Raw genomic sequence first — 8,166 nt, 5'->3', positions numbered from 1 at the left:
TTTTATAAATTCCATCTTTCTTGGATACGTTCCTCCTGGAGCCCTCTGAAGCTCAGTTCCACTCTGAACTGACTGAAGTTTGAGCTGGCTGTACAGACATGACATTGAAACTTAAATTCATTTTTTAAACATTTTTATTTTTATTTGTTTGAGAAAGAGAGGGAGAGACAGAGGCAGCCACTGTAAATTAACTCCAGACACATGTACCACCTTGTGCATCTGGCTTACATAGGTCCTGGGGAGTTGAACCTGGGTCCTTTGGCTTTGCAGGCAAGCGCCTTAACCATTAAGCGATCTCTCCAGACCTGAAATTCATTTTTTTTTAAGTTTGATCCACAATTTCTTGAATTCTTTATGTGTGTAGGAGAGTTATTTTATTGCTAGCACTTATCTTCTAGTAACTTGCTAGATTAAAATAGATGGGAGGTATATTTTCTGAGTTCCTTTAGTCCTCTAAGTGTCTGTATTTCCTCCCTTCTTTTTGACTAATGTTTTGGATGGATATGGAATTATAAACTAAAATTGATTTTCCTTCATTTATTTGAAAGTTAGATCCTTTGTTGTCTGACAGTTCTTGTTGTTAATGAAAATTTTGACACTGTCCCAGAGTTTCAATCCTTTACAATTAAGATTTTCACTCTAACCTTGATATCCTGAGATTTCACAATACATAATGACCTATGCATCTTTTTCCCATTAATTTTGTTTTGTTTTTGCTGTACTGAGGATTGAACTCAGGCCTCATGCATAGTAGGCAAGCACTCTACCATGAATTCATACTACCAACCCCTTTCCTATTAATTTTGAAGGGCACTTGGGACACTCTTTCAACTGGAAAAATTCCTTCCATGTCTAAAAATAAAAATGTTGAACTGATTTTTTTTTTTATGATATCCACTCTTCTTGGCACTCGTCTTTATTAGGTCTTTTGTAAAAAGCCCATGTGCTTGTCTTTTCCTTCATGTATTTCCCATCTTGGTATTTCCTTCTGTTTTCAATGAGGTCTGCTCAGCTTTATCCTCCTAGCTTTATTCTCAATATTTTATTTTCTCAATCACTATCTTTAATTTCCAAAAGTTTATTGTTGCCTGAGTGGTTTCCCCAAAGCATGAGGTTATTTTACGAATGCAGCATCTTCTCTCAAACCTTGGGTGGTAACAAGCTTTGCTGCTTAAGGCGCTTGTCATACTTCAAATACTATTTGGTTTCATTTGTATCTGTTCTGATTGTTTATCTTTCTGTCACTCATGTTGCAAATTTTCCTAAGATTTCTGGGTGGGTGTAATTGGATATATATTTGTATTTAAAAATGACACACCAGCTGGGTGTGGTGGCACACGTCTTTAATCCTAGCACTTGGGAGGCAGAGGTGGGAGGATCACTGTGAGTTCAATGCCACTCTGAGAATACAGAGTGAATTCCAGGTCAGCCTGGGCTACAGTGAGACCCTACCTCAAAAAGCCAAAAAGAAAAAAAAAAAGGCACACCAAGCAAACATGCATACAGGTACTTGGGAGTTCTGGCTGAGGGATCAAAACCTAACACCTAGATTTCCCTGTGATATGCGTTAGCTCTGTTGTTGCAGGATGTGCAAATGTCAGAGTGGCAAGACCTTTGCTATAGGGCCATGTGGTTTCTCCCGAAAAGAATGTGAAGATTTCTTTTCTTGGGTTAGATGCTCAGCTACTTGAAATTCTGGGCTTGGAGGTTTGACTTTCAATTAGTGCATTTTCCAGCAACACATGTGCACAGAGTGCGTTCATCCACACACGCAAGTGCATACGCCATATCCTACTTAGTTAAGCCAGGTACACTTAAGTCCTAAGCCTTTGAGTGTATGTGCTTGCAAAGTATTTTCTACTGTGGCTTCCTCAGTTGTGTCTTGTCTTCTCTTCATCTACTCCTCACCTCCTCATGCCCCTATTACTCTTTGTCCTCCAGACATTCAGGTCATTTCTTCTGATGGTCATAGTTAAGAGTTCATTCCCTCTGCGTTATTTCAATGTCAAGTATGGTTCCAGGAGGAAGAGACATTTATGTGGCCAAATCTCCTCGTGGAACAGAGTCCTTTAATCCTTTGTATTCTAATCGAACTGAAGAACTCTGTTAACCTGTTTTCTATAAAAATATTTCAACCACACACATTTTTCACTCCCTCCTCCTCCTCCATGTATCATGTTTGCCTCACACTGTAAGGTTAAAGTTTATTGCCTGAGAGAAGTGTCAGGAAAAACTTCCTCCAAGCACTCAGCAAGATAGAAGGGAAATGATACAGGAGAAGTATATACCACATTTGAAACAGAAATAGTTTTTTTTTTTTTTTTCCATGTGTGTGTGTTTTTCAGGGAGAAGAAAAGACTTTGAGAAAAGAAAACAGGTCTGACCCTGGAGTAAGAGATCATAGTGTTAAAAAGCTACTGCAATCCCCAACAGCTGTTGAAGACAGAATATTTTGTCTCCAGTCTCATTTGATACACTTGGCAGCCTTATTGCTAGGGTGCCTCTACACCAGCAGGGAGTGGCCACAGCAAAACAGAATTCGTGGTATGGCCCATTTAGGCAGATGGGGTTGCCATGGTATTTCTGAGCATCATTTGGTATAGAATCATGTGATATAGAACCAGTGCAAGTGTTTTAATGTAGAATATACAATGGCAGGCTTTCATAAGCTTTTACTATTGACTTCTCAAAAGAAAAAAAAAATGTTGCCAGGCTTGGTGGTGCACGCCTTTAATCCCAGCACTACACAGTGAGACGACACAGTGAATTCCAGGTCAGCCTGGCCTAGAGTGAAACCCTACTTCAAAAAACAAAACAAAACAAATCTTACTAGAAGCTAAGCAAAGAATATTTGCAAAGATTAAAGATAAGGTTGGGATTGGTTAAAGATAGGACTCAAGCCAGGCGCATGCCTTTAACTGTAGCACTTGGGAGAGAGAAGTAGGAGAATCACTGTGAAGTCAAGGCCACACTGAGACTAAATAGTGAATTCCAGGTCAGCCTGGGCTAGAGCTAGACCCTACTAGGGTTCAATTTTAGGTCCAAAAAGGCCCAAGATATGTAATGATCTATAAGGACAGACTGCTGAAGATAAAAGCCAGGATTTTCAAGAGTTTAAGAATAATTCTGGGCTAGGGAGATTGCTCAGTGGGTAAGGACATTTGCTGCTTAAATATGAGGGCTTTAGGGGGCCTGAAACCACTAGAGATAGATTCGCCAGAATCCAAGTAAAAGCTGGGTACCTGTAACCCCAGTCATGTAGGGGCCAGAGACTAGAGAATCACTGAGGCTCACTGACCCAAATAACAGCAGCTCTGGGTTAAGAGAGAGACTGTCTCGGGGAAGTATGTGATGAGTGATAGAGGACATCTGAAGTTTTCCTTTGGCCTCCACATGCACACAGGGCAGATGCATCTGCACACGCACACGCACACACACACACACACACACACACACACACACACACACACACATGCCATACATACATCACATCACAAACTTCACCACACATGCACAAACTCACATAAAGAACCAGCCTGCCAGAATTTTATAGAACCTCAACATTGTAGGCAATAACAGTCTCATGAATTAGCCTTGCATGATTGTAATGAAATATCTGATATAATTAACATAATTTCAGAAGTTCAACAGCAAAGCATCTGCATTAGCTAGGTTCTGTGGGTGAGGGATGATAGAACATCCTGGCATGAAGAAGTATATTTAGGAGCCAACTGTCAGTTCTCACCTCTCCAGCCATGAGTAGAGGGGGCACAGAGAGAAGGAAGAAAATGAACAGAGTTCTACAATTCTTTTCAAGGCGCATCCCTAATAACCAAAGGGCTTTCCCTTCCCACTAGGCTCCATTTCCTAAAGATACCACCATCTTCCAGAACCACCACTGTGTGGACCAAATCTTCAATCATAGAACTTTGGGGTGCAGGGGACTCAACCTACTATCCAAACCACAGCAAGCAATAACTTGGAATAAGAGCTAAGCTCAGGGACAATATAGCTTAGCACTTGACTTTTTTTTTTTTTTTTTTTTTTTTCTGAGGTAGGGTCTCACTCTAGCCCAGGCTGACCTGGAATTCACTATGTCGTCTCAGGGTGGCCTCAAACTCATGGTGATCTTCCTACCTCTGCTTCCCTAGTGCTGGGATTAAAGGCGTGTGCCACCATGCCCGGCAGCATTTGACTTTTAAGAATCTTAGAATATGAATGAACCAGTTAGAGTAGTAATGGTAGTAATAGTAGTAATGGTAGTAGCTCCTCCTCCTCCTCTTCCTTTTCTCCCTCCTGTTCCTTGAAGAGACTACACATATGTTGCTGGTTTCCATTTTAGTACTTTCCTGGACAATTCTTTATTGGATACTTCATCCTTTTAAATTTTACATACATCTTGCTAGAGGAAATCAAACCAGGAACCAGAACTTGATAATTGAAAGCAACAACTTAGAATGAAAGTTTGATTTTAGAAAATACTAATATTTTAATACTTTAATAATTTTTATTGAAAACAATAAAAACCTTGCAAAAGAAAGGAATAAACTGTATGTCTATTATCTTATTAAAATAAATGTCTTTACTGCTCACATTTCCTTCTGCTATATGGCACAAAACATGAAAAACAAATTAGTTTTTTTTTTTTTTTCTTTTAGAGGCAGGGTCTTGCTTTAGCCCAGGTTGACCTGGAATTCACTATGTAGTCTCAAGCCGGCCTTGAACTCACGGCATTCCTCCTACCTCAGCCTCCTGAGTGCTGAGATTAAAAGCATTCTCCACTATGCCTGGCTGAAAAGCAATTTAAAATCAAATGGTACAATTTCTTCATTTTCAGATTAGAAGACCAGAGAAGTATGAGATTAGCCTAGCATTTCTAAAAGACAATTTAATGCTGACTTAATTTTAAAAAATAGTGAATTCCAGGCCAGCTTGGGCTAGAGTGAGACCCACCTCAAACCAACTCCCTGCAAAAAAGTAGTTGTTACTAAGAGATAGCCCCCTAATTGCCAAGTTTTCCACTGAGAAACATTTGCAATGGGAAAATAACCTAATTATGTCATATAATACATTAACACTTCCAAAAGCAAGGGTCTAGAAAATCAGAGCTGCAAGAGCCTGGTTGCCTTGCTAAAACTTCCCAGAAGTCTAGGGATGTCTAGAACACAGATGTGAATTCAAAGGACTTAGATTCAAAGTACATATGCCCACTATGCATTGATCCTGCTGATGCTGCATCCAGATTGTGGATTCTGGAATGCACCCTCCACGATAAAATGCAAATTACAGGTCTTAAAGAGAGCATCTAATTGAGGCTTTCACTCAGCTATAATTCAAAGAATCGAAATGGCATTGAAAAGGGGAGTGTTTTGTAGGGAATGTGGATGGCTTTCAAAATAACTGTTAGAAACAGTCTCCTGCTAGAGAGTTCTTAAAGTGCTACAGCACAAAAAGACCCAAGATGGGAATAGAAAACTCCAGTTCTGATACTGATCTTTCATGGTTTGAATATGAAATACCCCCCCAAAAACTCATCGATTTTTTTTTTTTGCTTTGTTTTGATTTTCTTCTCTTTTCTTTTTATTTGAGATAGGGTTTCACGTAAACCAAATTGACTTGGAACTTACTATGTAGATAGGGTTGACCTAAAGCTATTGATCCTCGTGTCTCTGTCTTCCAAATGCTGAGATTACAGGCCTGTGCCACCACACCCAGATTTAGGCTTGGTTCCCTGCTAAAAGCACTGTTTTTGGGAGGTTCTGGAAATTTTAGATGAAGCCAAGCTTAAAGAAAGAGATCACTGGGCATGGTGGTGCATGCCTTTAGTCCCAGCACTTGGGAGGCAGAAGTAGAAGGATTGCCATGAGTTCAAGGCCAACCTGAGACTACATAGTGAATTCCAGGTCAGCCTGGGCTAGAATGAGATGCTGCCTTGAAAAAATAAAAAATAAAAAAAGAAAGAAGTAGGTCATAGCCAGGCATAGTGCCATTCATCCATTATCCCAGGACTCACTCTCTCACTTGCTCGCTTTCATAAATAAGTAAATAAATAAAAATCAAGCAAGATAGGGCTGGAGAGATGCCTCAGCAGATAGGGTGCTTGCCTGCAAAGCCTAACCATCCGAGTTTGATTCCTCAGTACCCATGTAAAGCCAGATGCATAAATTGGTATAAGTTTTTGGAGTTTGTATTGATAAGAGGCCTTGGCACCCCCATCCCCACCCCTCTCAAATTCATAAATAAAAATATTAAACAAATTTTTTGTTAAAACAATACATTAAAGTTGAGAGTTACTCAGTCGGTGCTTGCTATACAATCATGAGGACCTGGGTTCTGTCCTCAGAACCCACATAACTGCTGAGTATGGCAGCACCTGCCTATAATCCCAGCACTGAAGAGAAAGGTGTATCCCCAGAGCAACCTAGCTAGCTAACTAGCTGAATCAAATTAGAGAGTTCTAGGTGCAGTGGCAGACCCTGTTTCATTAAATAAGGAGGAGAGTGACTGAGGAAAGACATATAACATTGACCTTTAGCCTCCACATTCTCCTCCACACATGAACCCACACACATATGAACATGCATAAACACATGCAGGCAAATCACACACACACACACACACACACACACACACACACACACACACCACATTAAGTTAAATCTGTTGGGCTGGAGAGATGACTTAGCAATTAAAGGTACTTAGTTGCTAAGCCTGACAGGCTGGGCTCAATTCTCTAGTACCCATATAAAGCCAAATACACAAAATGTTACATGTATCTGTGTATCTGGGATTCATTTGCAATGGCAAGAGGCCTAGTGTGCTCATTTTTTTTTTCTCTCATTCTCTCTCTCTCTGTCCCTCCCTTCCTCCCTCCCTCCTTGCAGACAAAAATAAAATGTGGTGGTGCACACCTTTAAGCCCAGCAGTTGGGAGGCAGAGGTAGGAAGAGTGCCGTGAGTTCAAAGGCACCATAGTGAATTTCAGGTCAGCCTGGGCTAGAGTGAGACCCTATCTCGAAAAACCAATAAAATAACAATGTTTAAAAAAACATAAGTTAGGGCTGGAGAAATTGCTTAGTGGTTAAGGCACTTGCCTACAAAGCCAATGGACCCAGGTTTGATTCCCCAGGACCCATGTAAGCCAGATGCACAAGGGGGCACATACATCTGGAGTTTGTTTGCAGCACCTGGAGGCCCTGGCACACCCATTCTCTCCCTTTCCCTCTCTCTCTCTCCCCTCACCTATTTCTCTCTCTCTCAAATAAAGAAAAAAAAAATAAGTTAAATATGTTACCCTTCTACTCAAGGAGGCTTTCCTTATAATAGCTTCTGAAGCTCTAAGTGCCCTAGCCAGTTACCATCTAACTTCATTTCCCACGATTCTTCTCCGGTCTAGCTAGGTAGACCCACTGACTGTCTATAATCACTCAAAAACATGACCACTTGCACTGACTTTGCACTTGCTGCCTTTCTGCCTGGAAATCTCTCCAGATAGCTACAACAGCCAGCTTCTTCACCATGTCATTAACCCCAACATCACCTTCTCATGAGCCGTCATCTCTGGTCATCTGTCACTCTCAATTGCAATCTTTGTCATATGCTCACTTCAGCATTAACTAACTAACATAACATGATTTGCTTCTCTGTCTTCATCTTTCTTCCCCATAACAGGAGGGACTTTTGTTGTTTTATTTTAGGCCTTGTATGGTGGGTGCTCAATAAATATTTGTTATAGAAGGAATTGTGGGAGACCTATAACAGGAAAAAAAAAAATACTGGAGCTAGAGAGATGGCTCAAGTGCTAAGAGCGCTTCTTGTGCAAGCATAAGGGCCTGAGACTGCCTGAGTTGGATTCCCCAGCATCCATGTAAATAGCTGGACATGGCCACTATGTATGTAACCCCCCCCCAAGTCCTGTGGGGAGCAAAGACCAGAGAAACACAGGGGCTCATGAAAATCAGTGACAGACTAAATCTCAAGAAAACATGCAGAATAGCAATGAAAGGGAGGCAAACGTATATGCACACACATACATACACCACACTTTATATACCACAAACATGCACATGTGAAAAAAAGAAACAGTACCATGTAAATATGGAAATAGACAACAGATAGAATGTCTCATTCATTTATGGTAAAGCAAAAATAGACCAGCTTCCATATT

This window comes from Jaculus jaculus, chromosome 7 (genome assembly GCF_020740685.1).
Source record: "Jaculus jaculus isolate mJacJac1 chromosome 7, mJacJac1.mat.Y.cur, whole genome shotgun sequence".
NCBI classification, from domain to species: domain Eukaryota; kingdom Metazoa; phylum Chordata; class Mammalia; order Rodentia; family Dipodidae; genus Jaculus; species Jaculus jaculus.
This window is presented reverse-complemented; position numbering follows the sequence as displayed.